This window comes from Delphinapterus leucas, chromosome 16 (genome assembly GCF_059928025.1).
Source record: "Delphinapterus leucas isolate spDelLeu-1000000601 "Yukka" chromosome 16, BTC_Dleu_Yukka2, whole genome shotgun sequence".
Classification (NCBI taxonomy): domain Eukaryota; kingdom Metazoa; phylum Chordata; class Mammalia; order Artiodactyla; family Monodontidae; genus Delphinapterus; species Delphinapterus leucas.
This window is the reverse complement of record NC_143144.1, coordinates 58,652,772-58,677,486: the sequence shown is the minus strand read 5'-3', so window position 1 is coordinate 58,677,486 and position 24,715 is coordinate 58,652,772. Positions and strand designations below refer to the sequence as shown.

At 42.7% G+C, this 24,715-nt stretch overlaps 1 pseudogene; it reads right to left on the bottom strand.

Moving 5' to 3' along the window:
• Positions 1-1,261: 1,261 nt before the first annotated feature.
• LOC149747298 (small ribosomal subunit protein uS8 pseudogene) lies at positions 1,262-24,715 on the bottom strand (annotated as a pseudogene).

The window sequence follows — 24,715 nt, the reverse complement described above, 5'->3', positions numbered from 1 at the left end:
CAATAAAATGGACAACCTAGAAGAAATTATAAATTCCTAGAAACATACAATTGTATTGTATTACGTATGTATGTTTGCCATACATAGTTGGCTAAACCATCCCCCTATTGCTGAACATTTAGATTGTTTCTAATGATTTGCTATTATCAAGTGTTCTGTGTTTAAGATCTCCAGGCATTTTTCTCCCCTTTCTCTAGTTTGGATTATTTCCCTAGCATTCCCAGAAGTAGAATTACTGGGTCAAAGCATGTGAACATTCTTAAGGCTCTTGATCCATAGCGCCTAATTGTTTTCCAGAAGGATTGAACCCGTTTTTGCTATTTGGAAGCTGGCTACTTTCTCTGTGTGGGAAGTTCTGGGGAAAGACTTTGTTTAAGACTTCTTATTCTGCTTAACTGAAATCATTACACTTTAATTTTGCTGTTTCATATGGCCTTTCAAAGTCTGTTGACAATGTCTGACCAACTGATTAACGGGTGGAAGATTTATACTGGCCCCCCTGTCTCCAGGCTCTTCCTGCCTTCAATCTGTTTTGCACACTGCAGCCAGATTAATTCCTTTGGAAACATCACTTGCCTTGTGTCACTGTCCTGCTCAGTAACTTGTAGTAACTCTCTGTTTCCTCCAGGATCAAGTCCAAACTCCTCTACTGGGCCTTGAAGACCCTCCATAGGTCCCACCGGCCTTCCCGATTCAATCTGATCTCCTACCACCCTCAGCAGAAACCTTCAGCCACTCCCCTTCTAATCCCTAAATTATGCTCCACCTGCTTTCCCCTTTTGCTTATGTTTTCTCCCACCTGGAATGCTTCCCTGTCCTTTCTACCTAGTCCAAATCCTTCTCCTCTTTCAGGGTGATTCAGTCTCAGTGAGTCCGTTGAGAATTCTGCAAGAAGAGCCATGGAAAGTGGGGAAAACCTAGAATCAGGAATGCAGAAAGAGAGGGAATCAAAGGAGGGAAAGCAGTGGTGATGCCATGCATGCCATCAGGGGCCGGGAGGACCCAGGCACCCCTTCATTAAAGACATGATTGGGTTGGCAACAGAGATCAGAATGAAGGCAAAATTCTTTGCACTATTGATAACATTTAGGCTGTTTTTAATGGCCTAAAGAGAGGATCTGTGAGAGAGACTGATTGCGGGCTAGGACTAATAAAATAATGATGACAATAATAATTATAGTATAGTTAGGTTTAGCTTCACTTTGAAAAATAATGCTTTAAATATGAGAAAAATTAATTTATATTTTATGAAAAGAAATCCTTAGGAAGTCCAGTGCTGGAATGGCAGCTCCCTGCTCATCAAGGACTCTTTGGCTCTCTGCAATGCCATCCCCAGGGCGTGGCCCTCCTCCTCATGCTCCAATATGGCAGTTGGGGCACCAGCCATCACATCTAGAGTCCAGACCAATAACAGGCATAAGGATGACAAAGAGTGTCTCTGTTTAGGGAGAGTTCCTAGAAATCACAGGCAATGCTTCTGCTCAGAACCCATTGGCCTAGTCACATGGCTGTACCTAGGTAAGGGAGTCTATATGCCCAGATAAAAATCAGGGTTATATTATTAAAACAAAGAGAAGAACAGATGTGGGGGCACACAGCTAGCAGCCTGTGCTACCACCTATTGAGGCACTGTGGTAATCAATTTATATCAATTATCTCTTCTAATTTTTATACCAATTCTATAAGCAATTACATAATGGAAAGGAGAGTAAGACCTGGACTGTCTCTGAGTCCAGAGCCTGGACTCTTTTTGAAAAAAAGTTTTTAGGCTTTGTGGAAACATATTTCATGATATAAAAATCACAAAATAATTGATTTTTTTTTCTTGATGAAACACACACACACACACACACACACACACACACACACACACACTTCACCTTTCAGAGATTGAGTCTTATAGTCTCTGAAGCTGCATCTCACCATACAGAACTGACTGGAGCCCCTCCTTCAGTATATGTTTAGTTACATTTTTTTGTATACTGTAGGTCTTATTTGTGAAGAATATATAAGACTTTCTCTACAGGTTGTAAAACACACACAGTTCTCAATAAATAATACTGAGATAATGTTCTAAAGGGAAAAAATAGAAATTAATTTTTGAGAACATTCAAGGTAAACAGTTTTCACAAGTGAGAGGTCTACTGAGATAGTTGTGAATGTGAAAGAGGGTAAGAAAGGTGAAATTCTTCCTCCTTCAATTTGTATTGTGTTTTGAATTATCACTCCAGTTTTCCTATAAAACAAATGAGTGGGAAAATTGCCACATAGGGAGGGTGGCCAGGTTTGCTAATGCTAATTTTGTGACTGCTCGGTATCTAAGATGCTAGGAAGCATGAGCTCTTGATGGAGTTGGATAGGTATCACAGCCCCAGGCCAAGAGGCAGGGTGAGGGTGAGGTAGGATGGTAGGGGTCAGAGGGCATATTTGATCATAGAAGGAAAGCTGTTTGGAAAAAGTTTTTCAGACTGATAGGGACTGCAGACAGAGAAGGAAGAGAGCGTATAGGGCAGAGACTAGTTTAAAAAATACTGTGAACATGGAATGGAGTTGGGGAGGCCAATTGGAGTTTAAATACTCACAGATAGGCAGTTTTAGCTTTACACCACCGGCTACCCTTGGTTCCTCCCAAGCTCCCAAGGCCGAATTACACGCTAGGACTGCAGTCAAGGAATGGTCAGGCCCAGTAGCTGCCAGCTTTTGTCAACGTCCCTGCCTTCTGTGACCCGTAAGCCTGAGTTGCCTGCAGGCCGCAGTAAAGGACGGGTTGCATTCCAAACGAATGACCAAGGCTGGGCATTGCCAAGAGAGGGGAGCCAGAGAAAATCATAGGGAAAGGCTAGTTCCTAGGATGTAAGCAGCTAGAAGGCAAGGACCAGGTCAGTTTTGTTCCATGCTATATCACTACACCAAGTACACTATCTAGTCCATGGTTCCCTCCACCCTTACCCAATGAAGTTTTGTTAAATGAACGAATGAAAGACTGTGGCCCTGAGGTCAGAAGCTAAGAAGGATCTATAAGCACCTTCCTGCTGGCCCTTTAAGGTGACCAGCTGGGAATGTCAGGAAACATTCTATGGGAGGCAGCCCTGGCCTATTTCAGCACATGGGCAACTTCGGGTTGAAGCCAGGGGCTGGTTTCAACCGCACAGTGGGTCTCTGGTGTGGGATCTAGGACCTTAAATGGCAGTGACTGAGAAATCTCTCTGAGACTGGATAAGGGGAGGACTTTGTCCTTTCTGTCTCTTTTTGCCCTCTTCCTACCAAGTCTCAGGTATCATCCTAAATGCTGTACATGTGTTATCTCATTTAATCTCCAGGGAGGTCGACATTAACAATTCCCATTTTCCAGATGAAGGAACTGGAACTTGAAGAGGTTAAGTAACCTGTTAAGTATTCCTGTTCAAGGAATGAGAGTTCTTAAGTGGGAAAGCAAGATACCAACCCACCTCTCCCTGACCCCAAAGCCCTCATCTTAACTACTCCACTCCCTGCCTCTATTGGCTCCATGTTCTATCGCACTTAACCTGGTTGCAAAACATTTTGTTTACCTATCTAACTAACATTTTATTCTGAGATATTTTCAGATGAACAAATTTTGCAAAAACAGTACAAATAATCCCCATCTACCCTCCATCCACACGCCCCAGATGTTGGTCTTTTATTGCCAGGAGTAAATATAGCTTACATTTCCTCACTGTACTTTTATGTCCCGTTGGACTTAAATTTCCATCCGTTTTTCAGCGATTGTAGACCCCGGCTGAAGGCGAGGAGAAGAAGCAACGTGGCAGCTGGCTGGTGGGCTGCACTGGCCACATGGGAACCCAGACGCCCTGGAACAGATGTGCCGACTCCCAACATTCCCCCAGAGGACAAGAGGGTCATCCAGCGACTCCTCTAATGAGGAGGCTTCGGAGGAATGTCCCAGACACCAGGCTTGAGAGATTCATTAGCAACAAAAGATGTCTAAACAAGGGAAACATTAGCAATGACGGCCCCTCAGAATAATCCCACCTCTTTTTCCCTTGTGCTGTCAGTTCAGGGCAGAAAGACTTACTGTGAACCTACTATGAGTCAGGCACTGAATTAAGTGCTGGGGAAAATGATAACCTTGTCAGTGATGCAGCCTCAGAAAAAATGAGATGGTTGACTAGAAAAGATAGGGGAGACTTGGTAGGAATTTCCCCACTAGTATTCAATCAGGGACCCTCAGTTACGAAAAAACCTCAAATTATTTTGGAAACAAAATTAGGAGGCCGGGGGTGGGGGAGGGAGTCAAGAGAAGATGGGACAAGTTCCCACATGATAACAAGGCAATCCAGCTCTGTTTCCTGCCTAATGCTGGTGGTCCTGGGGGAGGGGGGCAGCTCAGAGGGAAGCAGGCCCTGTGAGAGGTGGCCAGAGAAGCGAGGGGGCCAGAATACTGCAGTTTTAAGGGCAGAGCAATACAGGTAGAGCCCCAGTTTAGCCCCCAAGCAAACCTACAGACCATAAAAAGATGAGGGGATTTGGCTAATGCTTCTGGGACAATACCTGCCTACAGAGCAGAGGGGAGAGCCGTGGGGAGCACCCTCACCCTCAGGGTCCTTCATTGTACCCGTAAAGCCTTCTTGGTCCTTTTTCCTTGCATGTTCTCCGTGCCTCCCTCATGTCGTTTCATCCACTGACCCAGAAAACCCCAGGGGGGATCTGCTGAGGCTCTCAAGTCGGATAGGTGTGGATTCAAGCCCCAACTCTGTCACTAACCAGCTGGATGGCCACTTAACTAAACTCTCTGAACCTCAGTTTCTCATCTGTAAAGTGCAGGTGATGATACCTTTTCATGAATTTGATGTGATGATGGAAGGAGCTTTCGCATGGAAAGTGCCCAACCTGGCTCCAGGAAAGCAGTCTCCTTCCTGACTTCTCAGGCCACTTTGCCCTCCCAACTGCCTGCCCTTCACCTCTGATAACACTGGTGGCCAGCATGTTGCTCACTCCTTATCTATTTTTTCCAGGTTATGGTGGAATCAGACCAAGGAGCCTGAAGATCTGGGTCTGAATCCTGGTTCTGCCATATAACAGCTGTGTGACCTTGAACAAGTCACTTAATCTCTCTGAGCTCCAGGTTCCTCATTTGCAAAATGGAAATTATACCTACCTCAAATGAAATAATGTAGGGAAGTGCTTTGTAAGTGTTAAGGAACTTTATGAGACTCAGCTGATGTCTTGCTGCCCTTCTCATCTCCCCCCACAATTCTCCCACTCCCACCCTCCATCCTCTGACATCAAGCCTAACTTGGGTAGAAGGAGCACCAAACAGGGAGTTAGGAGCTGTGAGTTCTGGTCCAAGTTCCATCATCAATTTGGGGTCCTTTGGCACATCATGATCTTCCCAGGGCCTAGGCTTCTCTCTGAACAGGATATCTCGCATGGCCTCTTCTACAAAGAGGTTGCACCCATTTGTGGCTAACGGGGTCAGGAGTTTATTTTCAGAAAGGAATACAGTCGGGCTTGGAGGATGTCACTGCTTCTGTGCACAGCTCTGTTCTCGCCACATTCTTCTATTAATATGGCCGAGATCATGCGCTGCTGGGTCATGTGTGAGCCTGAGAGTGTCTCCAATACTTAGTTTAGGGTAATTAGTCTTTTTGACCCTTAGCAGGGGAAATGTCTCCAGTTGGGGGGAAATGAAGTTGTCAAACATAGTCCTTAAGGAGAGGGAGATTTATAGGAGATCACATACAAAAGCACAGGAATTAAACAAACAAACAGGGAAAGAGCACTTAAAAGCTCAGACCAAACAATATATACTGCACGCTATGCTCAGGCAGGTCAACCATGGTCCGAGGTCTCCCCAGGCACCACCCAAGTGTAACAGCCCAGACAATTGTTCATCTTCCAAGAAGCCGTTCCCAGAAACTGCAGGGTTGCAGGAAGGTAAAACCAATGACGTCACCGAGGGGAAGAAACGACAGTGTTTAGTGCAGTCCTTTACTGACCATTTTGTTTTTTAAAACCTGTCTTTGTGCAGCCCAAGACTTGGGCCCTGCTCTCTGTCCTACCCCTCCTCATGGCACCCTGCGCCCTGACTACCCCAGTGACACAGCACCTCCTCGTGTCCCTCCGACTCTGCCGCCCTCTTGGCTTTCTTTTGGGTAGAGCCTCCATAAAATACAGGATGCAAGTTAAATTCCAATTTCAGCAAAACCACACATTTGTTTATTTAGTATAAGCATGTCCCAGGGACTATTTGGGATGTACCCATACTAAAAATTATTCACGGTTTAACTGAAATTTAAGTGGGCATTGTGTATTTTTATATGCTAAATCTGGCAGCCTACTACCAAGGCATTTTTGGGTTTTATCTCTGTCCAGAACATACTACCGCCACATCCTCCCTTGGCCAGCTCCATGTCATTCAAGTTCCACTCAAGGGTCCCCTCCTTAGAGTGACACTCTCTGACCCTCCCCTTCAATATAAAGTAGCCGCCCTCCCCCCCATAGTGCCTTTCTAGCATATTCCCCTGTTACCTCTCTCTGAAATGAGTTTGCTTATTTGTTTCCTTGCTTAATGTCTGTTTCCTCCGGCTAGAATGATAGACATTGTTATGTTTTTCCCTAATCACACCTGAATGTATCTGGCACATGCCAGGCATTTAATAAATATTGGTTGAATAAATGAATGAGTAGAATGTATGCTTCAGAGCAGTGCTTCACAAACTTCCATGAAAACCCTAGAGATTTTGTTCAGTTTTGTTAAAATCCAGATTCTGATTCTATAGGTTGGGCGTGGGCCGGATACTGTGTATTTCTAACAAGCTCCCAGTAATGCTGAAGCTGCTGGTCCACAGGCCATGCTTTAAGAGGCAGTAGAATTCTCTGTGATGATGGAAATGTTCTATATCTGCACTATCCACTATGGCAGCTACTGGCCACATGTGGTTATTGAATATTTGAAATGTGGCTAGTGTCACTGAGGAATTTCACTTAATTAAAATTTTTACTTAATTTTACTTAATTCTAATTAATTTAAGTTTAAATGGCACAGCTATTTGGACAGCACAACCCGAGGGAAGTGGTTCTCAATCTTGGCTGCACATTAGAATTACCAGAAGCACACTGGAAAACACAGATGCCAGAATCTCTTGCCTTGGGTCTTAGAGAATTGGTTTTTACGCTTGTGTTTTAAAGCTCCCCCAGGTTATTCCAAAGTGCAACCAGAGTTGAGGACCTCGCCCTAAGACTTTTCAGAGCAGCAATACTTTACTTTCCATTCAATTCCTGCCACAGCCTAGACAGCGGAAAAGAGGAGTGTAACTAAATATCATCAACCCCATTCTACTGCGAACAACTGAGGTGCAGGAAGATACAGGGATTTGCCCAAGGTTATATAGCTGGCAACTGATGGAGCCAGGACCCAGAGCCCTCGTGTTTCCACATTCATCCTCTCCCTCAAAGTCTTTGTGAAAAGAGGCAAATGTCTTCGGTCCGTCAGTCCTCCCTAGCTGCCATCCTCTTTCCATAGCTGCCACCAACTTCCACCTGCCTTTGATGCCCCCTTCCCCAGGGCCTTGTCTGGCTTCATCACCCCCCAGAGAGGAGAGCCGATTAGAATCCTCACGTTGTTTTCATCACTGATCACAAAAAGAATGGGTCTCTCTCTACCAGACAGGAAGGAAATCCAAGTTTGAGTGGACGAGGGCACCTCGCCATGGAACTCACCACTCCCAGGGTGGGGCCTCCAAGTGGAACAGACCCATTCCTTCCTGCCGCACCTGCCCATGAGGGCACAGATTGAGGGGTCTTAGGGAGGGAAGTCGACAGTGACAACACAGGTGACCTGGGAGGGTCTCCTGAAGAGTTCAAAGACCTTGCCAGGGTTTCCTGGGGCAGAGTTGGGAGGGTTGGTTTTAGGTGATCCACAGGAAAATTTTTAAATGTTTAATACTTATGTATTTATTTTAATGTATATTAAGAAAAACACAGCTCATTAAATCTGCAATTTCACAGATATTTCTTTAAAAAAATTTTTTTACTTTTCATTTTATATTGGAGTACAATGGATTAACAATGTTGTGTTAGTTTCAGGTGTACAACAAAGTGATTCAGTTATACATACACATGTATCTATTCTTTTCCCAATTAGGTTGTTACAGAATATTGAGCAGAGTTCCCTGGGCTATACAGTAGGTCCTTGTTGGTTATCCATTTTAAATATAGCAGTGTGTACATGTCAATCCCAAACTCCTTAACTATCCCTCCTCCTCTCCCTTCCCCTCTGGTAACCATAAGTTTGTTCTCTAAGTCTCACAGATATTTCTGATATAAAGTTCCTGGAAAAATTAATTTACTTAAGAAAAAAGGGAGCACATTTAAAGCAAAATGTTAAGGAAATAACAGTACGAGTGGGACTTGGATATGGCCAAAATGGTGACGGGGCGGGGTGGGGGGTGGGGGAAGGCCTGGGTATACCCTGAGGATGTAGTGAGAGGGCGTGGACTGTGTCCTTTGTTTGGGAGGTCAGAGGTGGAAGGGAAGGCTTTCATGGAAACATTCTTGTCAGCAGCATGTCTTTCAATAATAAAGAATTTCTGTTGCTGACAAGAAATCTATTGTCTTGGAATAATGGTCAGGAATGAAAACGGCACAGCCTCAAGCCCTCCAGGGCCTGCAGTGAGGTCCAGCTGAGGGAAAGGACAATTCCCCAGCCCATTCAAGCTCCAACAAGCCTGTAGGAGACCACACTCAGCTGAATATCTCAGTCCTGGCCAGGACAGCTGTGCTCCTCGGAGTCCGGTATCCAAGGACAGGCCCTTGTGGAAGCCAAAGAGCCTGGTTCTAGCTATCCAGGCACAGCGTTTCCTCAGTTTCACCAGTCCCAGCCCCTGCCTGGAGCCCGGAAGGACTAAGCTCTGAGTGGTTACTGCCAAAAATTACACACCCATATTGATGGGTCCAACCCCATGTATGCACAATTCACACCTTTATTTTTCATGGGGCCTCAGAGCCCCCCTGGGGAATGGATGAACCAGGACCCTGAGATGGCAAAAGGATGTGTGCTCAATTTAATGGGCTGACAGTCACACACTGAGAATGAAAAAGGATTGGATCCAGTTTTTAGGAATAAGAGTTGCCATCTTTAAGATGTTCCAAGAAGGGGGGAGGTATGAAAAGGCAGAGCACAGAGGATTTTTAGGGCAGTGAAAATGATACTATATGATACTATAATGATGGATACATGCCATCATACATTTGTCCAAGTCCATAGAATGTATACCCCCAAGTGTGAACCATAATGTAAACTATGGACTCTGGGTGATTATGATATATCAATGTATATATCACTAGTAACAAAAGTACCCCTCCTGTGGGGGTTATTGATAATGGGGTAGGCTGTGCAAGTGCGGGGGCAGGGAATATATAGGGATTCTCTGTACTTTCCTCTTAGTTTTGCTCTGAACCTAAAACTGCTTTTAAAAAATAAATTTAAAAAAGTTCCAAGAGAATTTGTGAACACCCAAAATCAAAATAATCTGAGGGTGGGGGAGTGACTTCAGAGAGAACCAACTTAATTGTGGGTATAACTGAGGACACTTAAACTGTTTATATCTTACGGAGCGCGGGTTAAAGAAAGAATGTGCTCAGAACTGGCATAATCTATATAAGGCACCCAGGAAGGTTTGCTCAGAGAGTCAGTTTATATCTTCAGTACGATACGGGGGACAGGGTGTCCAGATCCACAACTTGGAGATCAGTTCTGGAGGCAGGTAACAACCACAAGCACAGTCAAATCAATGGTTAACATTAAGTGGATACTTACTAAGTGCCAGTCACCATTTAAAAGCATTTAATTCTATGACAACCTTAGGAGGTAGGCACTAATAGTATCCCCATTCTAAAGATGAGGAAACTGAGGCACAGAGCTGTTAAGTGACCCACCCAAAGCCACATCTGGCTAGTAGGCATGGAGATACCTGGCACTCACAGCTGCATGATACTGCCATTAAGACCATCTAGGTAACACACATGCTCCAAGCTCATGCTCACCAAGCTATCCTCAAAGGTAATGCTGGCTAAGACAGCAGAGTGGGATTCAAATCTTGGCTTTATCACAGTTTAGTTTCTTAACCACTTTATGCCCCAATCCCTCATTTGTAAAATGGGAATAATAATACCTGTCTTGCAGGGTGTATGAAGATGAAATGAGAGGATGTACTCAAAGCCCTTAGCAGTGTTCTTGGCACAGGGGAAGCCCTCTTTGTTACTGACCAGCTTAACCTCCCCTATAGGTAAATCTTCTTGGGAAGCTTCATAATAACAATGGCTCCCGTTTACTGAGGGTTTCCCACGTGCCCTCAGCTAAGAGCTTTGAGTACATCCTCTAGTTTCATTTCACCTGCACCCTGAAAGGCACGTGTTATCATCCTAATTCAGAATATGTGAATTCTGGTTTATCCATTTACCTCTTGTGAATTTAATCATTTCCCCAGAGACAAATAATTTCTGGGTGTAGAAGCCCAAATAGCACCTTCGGGCCTGCAAAGCTGAAGCCCAGGCCCCGAGGGCTCCATGGGGCTGCCTAGCGGGCCCCTCCCAGGCACCAGACATCTGATGCTTGGAGCCACCTCTATAGGCTGCCACAGGATATGCCCAGGACACCCTGAAGCTGCTAATCCTAGCATCAGCACTATGTTTTTCCTTGAAGGATTTCCTTTCCTTTAACAAAATCGGTATTGACTAATATTAACACATAATCAAACTGTTAACACCAACGCTTGTTTGATGTATGGCCTCCTAGGCATCATCATATGTATCTACACATCCTTAAAAAAAGAAAAAAAAAAAAGAAATTCTCTTTTATGTACAGTTCTTGCTTTTCCATTTAACATATGATAGAAATATTTCCATGTCAGAATATAAAGCTCTACATTATATTTAAAAATCTACATAAAATGCAGCATGCTTTTTTTTAACTGGTTAAGGAAGAGTGAACATTTATCCTTTTTAACTCCTCAATATTTTTAAACTTTTCAACAATGAAGGTATATTGCTTAAGTGAAAAAGAGATTAGAAATGCTTTTTTAAAACTAATATTGAAAACATAATGTAGCAACACTTTAAAAATAAAGTTTCTTTTTTTATAAATTTATTTATTTTGGCTGTGTTTGGTCTTTGCTGCTGCGCGTGGGCTTTCTCTAGTTGCGGCGAGCGGGGGCTACTCTTCGTTGCGGTGCGCGGGCTTCTCATTGCAGTGGTTTCTCTTGTTGTGGAGCACGGGCTCTAGGAGCACGCAGGCTCAGTAGTTGTGGCTCGCGGGCTCTAGGGCGCAGGCTCAGTAGTTGTGGCTCGCGGGCTCTAGAGCGGAGGCTCAGTAGTCGTGGCGCATGGGCTTAGTTGCTCCGCGGCATGTGGGATCTTCCCGGACCAGGGCTCGACCCCCTGTCCCCTGCATTGGCAGGCGGATTCTTAACCACTGTGCCACCAGGGAAGTCCTAAACAGTTTCATTTTTGTTAATTATTTTCCAGTTCTTGTCCACATACAAGAACTAGAACAAATATTTTTAAATAGTTATGACCATGCTGAAATACTCCTTTATCACATTATCTGAAACGTTTGCCCACGTTTCTATGGAGCCCCCGTAAAGGCTTATATAAAGGTGTGGAGAGCATGGGGGTGGTGGAAGGTGGTGGGCTATTCCACAGGGTAGTGTCCAGAGCAGAGCTCCAGGGACAGAGCGCTTAGCAGTCTGGTAAGACCCCTGGACCCCTTCCCAGAATAATACTTTCAAATGTATAAAATAAGGGACTTTCCTGATGGTCCAGTGGTTAAGACTCCACGCTCCCAACGGAGGGGGCCCGGCTTCGATCCCTGGTCAGGGAACTAGATCCCACATGTGGCAACTAAGAGCTCGCACGCTGCGACTAAGAGCCCTGCACGCAGCAACGAAGGTCCGGCGTGCCTCAACTAAGACCCAGCACAGCCAAATAAATAAATAAATAAATAAATTTTTAAAACCAAATGTATAAAATAAGGTATATAAGATTACAAAAGAAAACAATTACATTGAAGTACAATTATCAAAACAAAAATATGTAAAATTGTAGTAATATATGTACCTCTTTGTGCATTAAGGAACAAAGTCTAGCAGTGAGTCTAATTTCTATCATTAATTCCAAAGTCGTGATGAACACAAATATTTCATGATATCTACAACACAATAAGTGATATGAAAACATCTGTGATTTCTATTGGTGACAAGTCTCAGGTTCACTAATATGGCTGTGGTTGTTCAGCATGTTTGTAATTGAAGGAAATGCTACATCTCATTTTATGTTAGCAAAAATAAAGATGTCATTTTTCCCCAACCCAAATTCATAGACCCCCTGAATTCTATAAGGGAAATGGGTTCTAGGTCAACTGATGCCTGCTCTGCAGAATTTCTATACTTACTAGCCTAGGAAAGATGAAGGGAGAAAATTATTTCCATATCTCTTCCCTATTCATTTTTTTCTACATATTTTATCCAAACCACCAGGCTCTCCAGCTCCCATGACTCTGAGATCATTCAGAATTAATTTTCTAGAGATGGGAGAAACCCATCTCTAACCAACTGCCCAGCCCCCAACCACTTGCACTCCGTGGTCATCCTCTGCACATACACAGAAAGAAGCTCGTCTCACCACCTTCCAACTCAGCGTGCTTCATATCTGCACTAGATTTAACATGCACATCTCTCCTTCTTCCTTCGTAATAGTTACGAAGTCGCCAAACAAGTCCAGTCAGTTCTGAATGAAGGAAGCTGGATAATCTGCCTACTTATTGAAGGCTGCCTAATCCAAATAGATGTTTTTCATCACTGAAGGTATTTTCCAGGACCCTGCAAATCCAGAGGATCAGTCTCCTTCCTTCACACAAGCATCGGCACTGGATTCATTTCTGACATCACCGGCACCAACCAGGCTCTGGTTCTTGGCCCAAGTTTCAGAAATTATCTGCAATGATTGTGCTCTCCTTTTCTTCCACCAATAATTATAACATATTGCTTTGTGTGGTACCTTATGCTTCTCAGAAGTAATGTTCACATACGAAATGCTGTTATCCCAGAGGCAGGATGCAGACATGGAACTCTGGATTCCTAATGCAATATTCGCTCCATGATGCCAAGATTCAATTATTACTATTTCCGTTATAACAGAGAATTCCTAAAACATAGTGAAGTTGTGTCCCCTTTAACTGAACGTGAAAATCTCATGATCTCTTTTATTTGAAAACTTTAAATGCTTAAAATATTGTGGCTAAAAACAAATTAAAGACATGGGAATTTTTGAAATACTCTATTTTTTTAAATACTACTCTTATTTTGATTTTTAAAAACAACAGAATTCAACTTTAATCACACAATATCCTAGATGTGTGATCAAATTGTCCCAGTTTGTCTGGGACTTCCTGTTTTAAAACTAAAAATGCTACAGTTTGCAAACCCCTCAGCCTTGGACGAATCCTCCATCCTGGTAAACTAGGACAGTTGGTCATACCAGGTGTCACTGTAAGCTTTGACATTGATTATTGGCCACAATTTTTTTAATCCTTCATAAGGTCAAAGATAGACCACAACAGGAATCATTTTCATTGCCATACCTTTGCTGCTCCACAGAGATGTGGATCCTCTCCCATCAATTTATTTCTCTAAGTGATTTTAAAAGTTCAAAGTATATGTAAATACCAAAAAGTCAGGTTTCATTGGTTGTAAGCAACAGAAACCAATTCACTCTAACTTAAGCAAAGAAGGAATTTCTCAAAAAAAAAAAACAAAAAAAACCCCAGAATCCAAGGAAAACCTGAAGAACCCAGCTTTGGAATGGACAGGAACTAGAATAGCTCGTGGGATCTAAGTAGCAAGAATTACTGGGCAATCCCTTTTGTGAAGAGATTAGCAAACTTTTTCTTTAAGGGTCCAGATAGTAAATATTTTAGGCTTTGTGGGGCAGTCTCTATCATAACTACTCAATTTTGTCATTGCAGCATGAAAGCAGCCATAGACAATACATAGACAAATGACTATGTCTGTGTCCCAGTAAAACTTCATTTACAAAAATAGCCAGAGACCCTGATTTGGTTGGTGGCCACAGTTTGCCAACCTTTGCTTTAGGGTATATCGTTTGGCAATGGATCTACTCTGTTTTCAGTCTTCTTGAATCTTTCTTGAATCTTTGGCTCAAAATTCAAATTCAAAGAAGGAAGCATCTGATTGGCAGAATTCTTTGGCCAGGGGAGAGTGGCGTGTCTTGACTGGCCAGATTTTATCCATTTTGGAGAGGTAACTCCCCAAAGCAAAATTAGGGACAGTTACCAAAGAAGGAGGAATGAATTCAGGTGAAGCTGAAACAACAGCTATTTACCTCATCAGGGTTAGTTTCTCATTACCACTTTACTCTCTAGGGAAGGAGTCCAAGAAACCCAGGACATACTAGTATTATAATAGAGTGTTTTTTCAGCTGAACCAAACTTGGGTCCACTTGCCCACTGAGCAGAAAAACCCATCTACTGACACCAGGTTGTGGTGAAGGAAAGTGCAGCATTTACTGCAGGGCCGAGCCAGGAGAACAGGGCAGCTCATGCTCAAAAGACCTGAACTCCCTGATGGTTTTCAGAGAAGGGTTTTTAAAGGCAACATTTTGGCGGCTGAGGGTTGCAGTTTGTGGACTTTCTTCTGATTGGTTGGTGGTGATGTAACAGGGTGATGTGTCAGGAATCTTAATCATCAGCCTTCTGGTTCCAACCAGTCTGGGGTCTACATGCTTGTGGTTAGCAAGGTCTTAGTTTCTTCAGAACAGCTCAGAGATATGCATCAGATTGTTACATACATCCCTTAAGGAGGAACTAAGACTCCGTCTTATCGCTGAACTATTGTTGTAGCTATCATTACTTTCCTTGCTTGGCTGCTTTTCCTTTGTTTCTGCATTCTCTCACTTCCCTGATTCGTAACTGCTTGAGTCTGCTCTTTGGAACTCAGGGAAGGCCTAGGAGACTAAAGCCTTTTTTCGTACAAACAAGAAACAGGGGACACACAGGGGCTTTTGCACCTGGGAAGGTGCTTCAGGGTCCTGCTCACTTTCAGTATCACCAACCCCAAAGGGGGCATATTCACGTGTTTCTATGAATGACACACGATCCCTGAAGTTGTGCGGGGGGGGGGGGGGGGGGCCTGGGAGAAATGGATGGCTTGGGGTTAGAGTTAGTTTATGAAAGAGATGGAATGAGCACTTTGTTTTCTGACCTTCAGGCCTCTCTTCCTTGCACCATTAAATTAAGTCTGATTAAGCTCAAGACTTGATTTTTCCAACACAAATAATCCTCTCTCTTGTCTCCTTCAACCAGCCAGGACCCGGCACGTTTGTCCTTGTGGATTCAGAGCCTCCCACACACCTCCCCAGAGTAGGTGCAGCTCTGGTGGTAGGATTTAAGACATACATGCTGCACTACCGCCCCACTAGTCTGTTACAGGGCTAAAGTTAGAATGATTAGTGAGTGAGGAAGACAACTGCTCTTCTCCATTCTAGCAAATCAGTCCCTGAGAGACTGCTCTGTGTTGCTTTATTCTAGAAGTGAAGTATTCCCAGTCTTCCATGTCCTGGAGTCACTCTGCCTTGTGTTTTCGTCTACCCCTATTTTGACCTCCACCCCCACTGCTATCCCAACACCTACCCCTTCTTGGTGGCAGGAGTCGGGGGTCTCTTTGATCTTGGTTCAGGTGGAAACCAGAGGAAATCCTAGATTAGGTTCTGATGGCCAAAGAATGTCTATCAGCCCCAGGGAGGGGCACTCAATTGGAATGAGATAAGAGCATGGATTTTATGCTTATGAAAAAAATTGCATTTTGTGATATTTCTGTAAAAATTGAGCTAAGCATTCATTGTAGGTACTGAGTAGTATGGTTTTGATAGAAGGAAAAACCGCACATTACACATGACAATAGGGTTAAGGGTGACCAAATGTCCCAGTTTTCTCAGGACCAAGCAATTTCCCAGGACTTGGGACTTTGATAAAACCAGGTCACTCCAGGGGTAAATAATAATAATAATAATAATAATTTACTATGTGTCAGGCACTATTCTAAGCACTTTACATTCATTTACTTCTCAACCGACTCAATGAGAGAGGTACTGTATTTATTTCTGTTTTACAAATAAAGAAATTAAGGATCAGATAAGGCAAGTAACTCACCCAATGTCACACAGCTAGGTAAGTGTGGAGCTGGGATTGAAACCCAGGTCTGTCTGACTCTCAAATTCACCCAATCCATTATATTTCTTAACCATCATCATCTCTCTATGACCATTATTCAAACTAGAAAGAGGTTTAAAAAAAATAATTCTTATTATCCCCCTCCTCCTCCTTCTTCTTTTTGACACATAATGCTTAACCATTCTTGTAAATACAACAGAATGTTCAGGAACAGGCACAAATATATATAGGAACTTTATACTATTTGATAAAGATAGGACTTCAAATCAGCAGGGGGAAAGGTGACTTATTCAATAAACGTTGCTGGGACAATTAGGTAGCCATCTGGAAAAAAAATACAGTTGGGTCCCTATTTCACACTTTATACTAAAATAAATTCCAAATGGAAAGAAGGTTTTAGTGAGGGAATGAAATCAAAGAAATATTAGAAGGAAGCTTGGGAGTGGAGAAGATCTTTCTGAGTATGATACAAAATTCAGAAGCCATAAGAGATAACTAATAAGGACCTACTGTATAGCACAGGGAACTCTACTTAATACTCTGTAATGACCTATATGGGAAAAGAATCTAAAAAAGAGTGGCTATATGTATATGTATAACTGATTCACTTTACTGTACACCTGAAACTAACACAACATTGTAAATCAACTATACTCTGAAAAAAATTTTTTAAAAAGAAGCCATAAGAGAAAATTGATAAATTTCACTACATCTTAAAAATACTTTGCATGGCAAAACAAAGTTAAAGAGGTAAAACCAACTGGAGGAAATATTTTCAAAGTATCACAAACCAAGAACAATCTTCCTTAATGGATAAAGCATTTGTACAAATCATTAGAAAAAGATTGATGAGCAATATAATAATATAACACAATACAATAAAGAAATAATGAGGATAGACAGGTCACAGAAGAGACTGACCCCTAACCATCTGAAAAGATATTGGGCTTCACTGATAAGAGAAATGAAAATTAAGACTATAAGGAAGCACTCACCTATTGCATTGGCAAAGATCCAAAAACCTGGTAACTGTATTGGTGAGAATGTAAATTGGTACAATCTCGTTAGCGGGCAACTGGCAAGGTCTATTACCTTTGATTTGACAATTCCACAGTAACACTCACACACATAGGAAAATGATGCGCAAGGGTTTTTGTTACAACACTTTTGGTCATTGGAAGCAACCTATATATTCATCAAAGGGAACTGGTTAAACAACTGCTACATCTATACAGTGGAATATTATGCAGCCATGGAAAAGAATGAGGAGACTGCCTGCAGTGATAAGGAATGATCTCTAAGATATATTGTTAAGAAGACAAAGTGCAAAACAGTGTGTAAAGTATGTTACTATTTGCATATGCGGGTCCTGAAGGAGGGTAGATAATATATTATGTATATGTATGTTTGTAAATGAATGGAAATCTCTGGGAAGATAACACAAGAATCTGGTTAACAGTGGTCCATATAGGGAAGGGAGACTTCCCCGCCCGATAAACTTACTTTTATGTCTTTTAAAATTTGTGATATGTTAATGTTGTACCTATAAATAAATATAGATAGATAATTTTTTTTTTTTTTTTTTTTGTGGTACGCGGGCCTCTCACTGTTGTGGCCTCTCCCGTTGCGGAGCACAGGCTCCGGATGCGCAGGCTCAGCGGCCATGGCTCATGGGCCCAGCCGCTCCGCGGCATGTGGGATCTTCCCGGACCGGGGCACGAACCCATGTCCCCTGCATTGGCAGGCGGACTCTCAACCACTGCACCACCAGGGAAGCCCAAGATAAATTTTTTAAATGTAAAAGAGATCCAGGGCTGGCTTAATGGACGTACAACCTGTATACTTGCAAAGGGCCCTGCACTCGGTTTAATGCTCCGATGTCACCACCTTGAAATTCTTAATAATTTTTGAACAAGGGTCCCTTCACTTTCATCTTGCACTAGGGCTGTGTAAATTATCTAGCCAATCCTGGAGAAACTCTTGGTTTACAAATGTTATCTGAGGTTAAGTCCTGATTTAAAAGGAGATACTTGTGGAAGTCAAAGACATTTTCATTTGCTTGTGGCCAGTAATGACAACCATTAAACAATAAATAGCCAAATAAATCTTTGCAACTGCAGGGCAAACGACCCAAATCATCTGTATTTGCCTGATCACTAAAAGCCACACATTTGCCAGCAGGAATATCTACCCTCAAATGATGAGGTTCACTTTGCCCAAACTGGAAAAGCCATTTACAGCTCTTCAAAAACTACCTGACATTGCAGTTTTCTGTGAAAGGAAGGTCTGCACAATAAAAATCTCATGCAGTTTCTGCCTGTCACACAGACTAAACAAAATGATGCTTCTTTTAAAACATATATGCATGAGATATTTTGCTTTTAGGAATTTTGTTATGATAACCTCAGGAGGCAAACAAACACAGCAGAACTAGCTCCTACCTGGTCAGGGTGGCATCGCCTGTCTGAACAGTTCTTTCAATCTGGGCAGTTTCAGCCAAGGATGCTTATCCTCAAATGAATGGATTATAAATATATTTTATTATAGGACTAGAATAAGTGCCAGAAACACTCCAGCAAAGTGAACCAAAGACAACACCCAGAGGATAAGGAGGGAGAAAGATGCAGTTTAGACAACAATTATGTCTACTTACTGTGCATTTAGTTTCTCGGCTGTAAAATGGGTAAAATACTACCTATTTCACAAAGCCTCGCCATGGATTAAATGAGATAATGGACGTGGATATGCTTCCTCGCCATGGATTAAATGAGATAATGGACGTGGATATGCTTTGTAAATTGCTAATTACTAAGGTATCATCAACCATATTATTATGTAAGGATATTATTTTGAGTGGGTATCTGTGTTTGTACTGCCAGTGTTGCTTTAAATGGGAGGGGCAGCCACAATTAATACCTCCACCACTAACTAAAGAACTCTTTTTTTCTAAGTGCAAAAGTAATACAGGGCCTCCCAATGTAAAATAAACAAACAACCCAGAAGTAAACAGAATGAAAAGTGAAAGTTCCCCTTCACCTTCTGCCACAAATTCTAGTCCTTTTAACAGAGCATAGTATAAATTCTTCCAGGAGGATTTTTTAAACATATCTGAATAACAAAATAAAACTGCTAGAACTCTGTGAGATGCATCACAACCCCCTCCCCAATGTTAGGGAATGGCATTGCTTCTCATGGCTATTGTGAATAATGCTGCTATGAACACAGACATACAAATACTTGTTGAAGTTCCTTCTTTCAATGCTTTTGGGTATATACCCAGAAGTGAACTTGCTGGATCATATGGTAATTTTATGTTTAATTTTTTGAGGAACCATCATACAGTTTTCCACAGCAGCTACACCATTTTACATTCCTACCAGCAACATACAGGGTTCCGATTTCTCTGCATTCTCTCCAACACTTCTTTTCTTTTTTTTTTTTTAATAATTGTCCTAATGGGTGTGAAGTGGTGAAATCTGCACTTTTAACATGCTCCTCCATGATTCTTTTTTTTAATTAATTAATTATTTGGCTGTGTTGGGTCTTCGTAGCTGCGCAGTAGTTGTGGCTCGTGAGCTCTAGAGCACAGGTTCAGTAGTTGTGGCGCATGGGCTTAGTTGCTCCACAGCATGTGGGATCTTCCCAGACCAGGGCTCGAACCTGTGTCCCCTGCATTGGCAGGCAGATTCTTAATCACTGCGCCACCAAGGAAGTCCATCCACATGATTCTTATTCACACCAAAGTTTGAGAATTGCTGTCTTTAGAAATCTTAGCAGGGGCTTCCCTGGTGGCTCAGTGGTTGAGAATCTGACTGCCAATGCACGGGACACGAGTTTGAGCCCTGGTCCAGGAAGATCCCATATGCCGCGGAGCAACTAAGCCCGTGTGCCACAACTACTGAGCCTGCGTGCTGCAACTACTGAAGCCCGCGTGCCTAGAGCCTGTGCTCTGCAACAAGAGAAGCCACACAATGAGAAGCCTTCGCACCACAACGAAGAGCAGCCCCCGCTCACTGCAATTAGAGAAACCCCTTGAGCAGCAACAAAGCCCCAACACAGTCAACAATAAATAAATAAATTTTTTAAAAATAAAGAAATCTTAGCAGCAGAAAGAGAAGGGGCAGTGAGCCTTCTAAGTCTGAGAAGCAAAGCAGGGATTTGGCAACAAGTGTCATTGTCCATAGTAGATTAATGGGGCTAGTTTGACCACCCCTCAAATGAAAAAAATTTTTAAACGAATGGTCTTAAACTACCTGCTAAGAAGTTGGTAGGTTGAAGAGAAACAGGGAGACAGCTGCTGACCTTGGTAGCCACCTTGAGCTGAATCAAAGCAAAGAAAAAATTCCTTCAAACCAAATATTGTCCCATAGCAGCCTTGAGCAGGACAAATAATGTTTAGCCTCACAGCCTACAAGGGGAAGATAGTTCCTTTCTGGCAACCTCTGGCTGAGTAAGCAAAACAAGGCCCTAGCCGCCAAAGGGGAGGGGAACTGGTGCCAGTTACAACAGAGAGGAGGAAAGGAGGTGGGGGGAGGAGACCCATAAAAGGGTGGAGCCGTGAGCCTGTGACCTTGGGTTTCCCTCCACTGGAAAGCTTCCTTAATACTTAGGTTCATATTCACAGAATTTTTGGAAGGTAAAATGCACTGGTAAGAAATTAGGGCAATGGGACTCAGGTTCTCAAGTGATGAAATCGTGCCCCCTAGTGGTTGTTCTTTAGCACATTCAAGTCATTAAAGATCAAAGATTGGGAGGTGGAGTGAGGAACGGATGGTGGTGGAGATCAGTGGCAGCCTCAACTTAATTGATTACAGTTGGCTGGAATGGAGAGAATTTTGAAAATATTCTCCTCAACCCTACTTCCTGTGGTAATCTGGATGCTAGCAGTACTTTCTGTAATAAAGAGTGACATCAATTTCATTTGAGTGCTTTCTTATCGTACCACACACCTCCGCACAACACCAAAAGGTAGGTTTTATTGTTGTTGTTATTATTACTACTATTCTCATCTAATGGGTGAAGGAACAGAGGCTCAGAGGATTCAGTGACTTTTCCAAGGCCACAGGCTCCACCTTTGAACCACAGCTCCTCACAACATGTAAGCACCTAAGAACATAATGGAAAGGAAACAGATCACTGGAATGAAAAGCCATGCCTCCTTACTTAAGTTCTCTGCCATGACTAGGGGAAGCAGACATATACACTAGAAAATAACTTTATGTATTTTTTGTACTGTTAAAAAGAAATAAAAGCCCCAAATGGAGTCATTTGTCCCCATGTCAGCAAACCAAGATTTTGCTGCAGTTTCAACCTCTCCCCAGAAAGCGACTTTCAAATAGACAATCTGATCAGCACTAGTGAGATAATCTGTATAAGACCCCTGCCATTTGGTTCCCCCCAAAAAAGAAGACGACCTGGCCTGAAACAATTCTTTCTTTTCTTTTGCTAATAACTTCCTTGCCCCACCCTCCTTCTGCCTATAAAAACCTTCCATTTTGTACAACTCCTTGGAGCGCCCTTCTATTTACTAGATGAGATGCTGCTCGATTTATGAATCATTGAATAAATCCAATTAGCTCTTCAAATTTATTCAGTTGAATTTTTGTTTTGTAACAGTTAAAACATAAAAATTATAGAATTATTTGTTGGGCTTCCCTGGTGGCACAGTGGTTAAGAATCCGCCTGCCAATACAGGGGACACAGGTTCCAGCCCTGGTCTGGGAAGATCCCACACGCTGCGGAGCAGCTAAGCCTGTGTGCCACAACTACTGAGCCCATACTCTACAGCCCGTGAGCCACAACTACTGAGCCCACATGTCACACTGCTGAAGCACACGCCTAGGGCCCATGCTCCGCAACGAGAAGCCACTGCAATGAGAAGTCCGCGCACTGCAACGAAGGGTAGCCCCCGATTGCCGCAACTACAGAAAGCCCACACAGCAACAAAGACCCAATGCAGCCAAAAATAAATAAATTTATTTTTAAAAATTATTCATAATCCCACCATGCAGAGTTATTCACTATTTGCATTTTGGTGAATATTATCTAAGACTTTTTACTATGTGCATATATAATAGTATATATCATTATTTTATTAAGAAAGAAATAATAGTATTTGTTGTTGTTATTCACTGAGGCATTTTATTGTATGTATGTGTTACATCCCGAGAAAAAGAATCCCAGGATTTTCCCTCCTGTGTGTTTTCATCTTGCTTCCATTTGGTCCGTGATGCCAGCCAAGATCACTAGTACAACGGATGGGATGGGATCGGGTAGTCTGTTATTATTCTAGATCACCAAATTGCACACCAAATCTGGGGCTGATCACTTTACAACTGTTTAAGCTGCTTGTGAGGTTCACAACAATTTACCCAACTCTGTGGTCATTAATGGATGCTGTATCATCAGTTAGAAACCAGATGATGGCTTTGGAGCACTGCCTGGTAAGAACCTGGTGTTTGCCTCTCTTCTCAGCAATGTTGATGATCTTGAGAACCTTGGCCAGGATGTTCATGTGCACCATTACGGTGGCACGGAAAGATGGTGGAAAGAGCACAATAGTCTTTTATGACCTACATTGCCCCTTACTATATCACAACATTCTAAAGGCTGCCTTTAACTTTTTTTAGTGGCTTTATTCGTAATAGTCAAACACTAGAAGGAAGCCAAACAGCCAAATATCCATCATACAATTTACCTTTGTAACCATTTTCAGTGTATAATTCAGTGGCATTAAGTACATTCACGCTGTTGTGTAGTCATCACCACTATCCATCTCTATGACGTTTTCATCATCCCAAACTGTAACTCTGTACCCATTTAACAATAACTCCCTATTCTCCCCTCCCCCCAGGCCTTGGTAATCTCTGTTCCATTTTCTTTCTCTATGAATTTGACTACACTGGGTACCTCATATAAGTGAGATCATACAGAATTTGTTTTTTTGTGATTGGCTTATTTCACTTAGCACAATGTCACTAAGGTTCATGCATATTACAACATGTGTCAGAATTTCCTTCCTTTTTAAGGCTGAATAGTACTCCATTGTATGTATATCCCACATTTTATTTATCCGTTCATCCACCAAGGGACATTTGGGTTGTGCCTTTAACTTTTCAAGTTTCCTTTCTTGCCAGTTGTATAATTACAAAGTCGTTAGAATATCAAAGGGGTGATACGTGTCTCACTTGTGAGCTTGGTATATGGTGGTGGAAAGACAACATTAAGTGAATGCTTTGAAGAAGTTACCTCAAGTTCTTAAATCTTTACTGAAGGCTGAAAGAATTCGCCCTGTCTTAGAAAGTGTCTGCTGCGCACTGTTGGAAAAAGCTTTAGAAGTAAACCAGATTTGTTTACTCTGTTGATCCGTAGCAGACTGTGGTGCATGTTGCATGGGGTACTGACCTTGAGATCTCAGCCAAAACATAAATGAGTTGAAACAGTCCTGAGAAGGAGACCACTGTAAAGACCCAAGTTTCAGGAAGACGTGAGTATTGGGCAGGGGGTAGGAGACATGAGTACTAGGAGGGAAGCCTAAGGATCTTCTTCTGAAATTAGACAGTGACTTAGACAAAGTATACAGTAGGTGATAAAAATGTAGTGGTAGTTACTTTAAGAGGTAGTTGAGGTTAAACTATAACCAGGTACTTATTAATATCTGTGTAGATCAGTGGGCTTAAATGAATCCAGGCCCACAATAAATCATGACCCACATGTGTCCTTCATTTTAAAGAGCGCTCACCTCCTTATTAACTCATTTTGTTTGGTCCTGATAATGACAGAGTGACTCAGACAGGGAAGGGATCACTCTCCTGACTGCACAGATCGGGAAACCAAGGCCCAGGGAGGTGAAGTAATACGTGGCATTATGGAAGGAACAGGGTTGGGCTTGGAGTCCAGAGTTCTCTGGGCTCTGCCACTTGGAGCTCCTCAGCCTTTCCTGTGACATCATGGTGTGGAGAATTAAGGAGCAGATCCCTATTGCTTAGTGTCTGATGTAGCACAGAGTAACCTTTCTCTCCACGGGCTGCCCCTAGAAGCCACATCAGAGATGCTCAGTAGATGGACCACCGCCCCAGCCTTGCCTGCTACTTCTGTGTCTACGACCCTTCTTGCTGCAGCCTCAGCAGTAAGGGTTGGCCTATGCTGTTGTCTAACCTATGGAGCCATCCCCCCTTTTCCTCCTCTATAAAAATACTGGGTTGGCCTCTGAGGGTAACCTTTAAATGTAAGACTGTAATCTCCCCAAGTCTAAAAATGCAGTAATCTCTTTCCCCTCCCCAAGCAATTTAACTTTTTTTTTCATTGCTGATTTTTTTTTATACAGCAGGTTCTTATTAGTCATCAATTTTACACACATCAGTGTATACATGTCAATCCCAATCTCTCAATTCATCACACCACCCCCACCCCCCACCGCTTTCCCCCCTTAGTGTCCATACGTTTGTTCTCTACATCTGTGTCTCTATTTCTGCCCTGCAAACCGGT